At 52.1% G+C, this 1,242-nt stretch overlaps 1 long non-coding RNA gene across 1 annotated transcript; it reads left to right on the forward strand.

The window, feature by feature from the left end:
- The first annotated feature begins 319 nt into the window (after positions 1–319).
- Positions 320–910, forward strand: LOC119004189 (uncharacterized). Its single transcript, XR_005070146.1, has 2 exons — positions 320–399; positions 507–910. It is a non-coding gene; the product is annotated as an uncharacterized LOC119004189 (long non-coding RNA).
- Positions 911–1,242: the final 332 nt, after the last annotated feature.

Below are 1,242 nucleotides of genomic sequence, written 5' to 3' on the forward strand. Positions count from 1 at the left end.
CTGCCTGGTTAATGGGCATCGTGTCCCCACACGGGTGCTTGTCCTTCTGGGGTCTGTTTGCTAACACTGACTCTTTAGTGAGGCCCGTGGGAAAGTGAGGGACACATTTATCACCTGATGGTTCTCGTGATGGGGACTGATTCCCAGCTCTTACAGCTCCGAGGGGACAGTTATTCTTGAAGACAGACATCCAGGTGGGTGGTAGGTCCAGTCCATACACATGTGCTTTCCCTGTTTCCTGATCCCACCCTGCGTGTTCAGTCACAGTTCTGGAACCTTCCCTGTCCTTCAGGAGTGTGGGGCTCCTTTAGGCTCACAAGACACAGCCTTCCCCCTGACTTCTCACAGAACGTTTTCTTCCCACAGGCAGAGGCAGAAAGAGCTACTCTCAGGCTGCCTGTAAGTCTGGGTGTTGGGGAGGTGACGTTTGGGACCCTTGGGGAGAGTGTGGGGAATCTTCGAGGGGGCTCCCCCACCCCGCAACTCTGCTGTTGTGTCTTCCCCAGGCAGTGACAGTTCCCAGGACTCTGATGTGTCTCTCACAGCTCCTAAGGGTGAGACCCTGAGGGCAGGAAGTGGGGGGCATTGGGACTGAGGGACTCAACCGGGTTTGGGGGATGCTCAGAGTGGGACATTCTGAGCCTGTGGTGCGGTGGCTGTGGGGGAATGTGACACTTCTGAGACTGACCTGAGTTTCTTCACAATAACTTTCTTTGCAGGGTGACAAAGCTGCTTTCTACAGGACTTGGTGCTGAAACAGTCACCGCAGCCTCCCTTTGGGACTTGAACAATCCCTGACTGCAGTTTCTGCACCCAGCAATGGAATATTATTTAATCATCTCAATGTCCGTGCATTATTTTAATACTAGTCATATATATGTAAATAAATCAGAAGTGATTTAATTTAAAAGCTCCAGGGTGTATTGTTTCTGATGGGTGCTACTCCACCTGCACTTTCACCCCATTTGTTAAGCTGTCCTGAGACACTTTACATTCATACACTTCCCATGAGGGGTGGCGACAACCCAGGAGGGAGAGACTGTGCCATGGGACAAGGGGACCACATGACTCCCCAGTGATGTCCCCTGTGACCACCTGTGTTCCCTGTGCAATTACAGGTGTCTTCCCTCATATTGAAATGTGGCCTTTTGGAACGTCTGCCTATGGCTGGTAGACTCCCCTGCTTTTACCCCATTGCCTCTTTGTAGCCTAGGAGTCTCCCCAAGCTTCCAGGGCGCCATC

The sequence above is a fragment of the Sturnira hondurensis genome, unplaced genomic scaffold, assembly GCF_014824575.4.
Source record: "Sturnira hondurensis isolate 20B ecotype Veracruz unplaced genomic scaffold, ASM1482457v3 Scaffold0019163, whole genome shotgun sequence".
Taxonomy (NCBI): Eukaryota; Metazoa; Chordata; class Mammalia; order Chiroptera; family Phyllostomidae; genus Sturnira; species Sturnira hondurensis.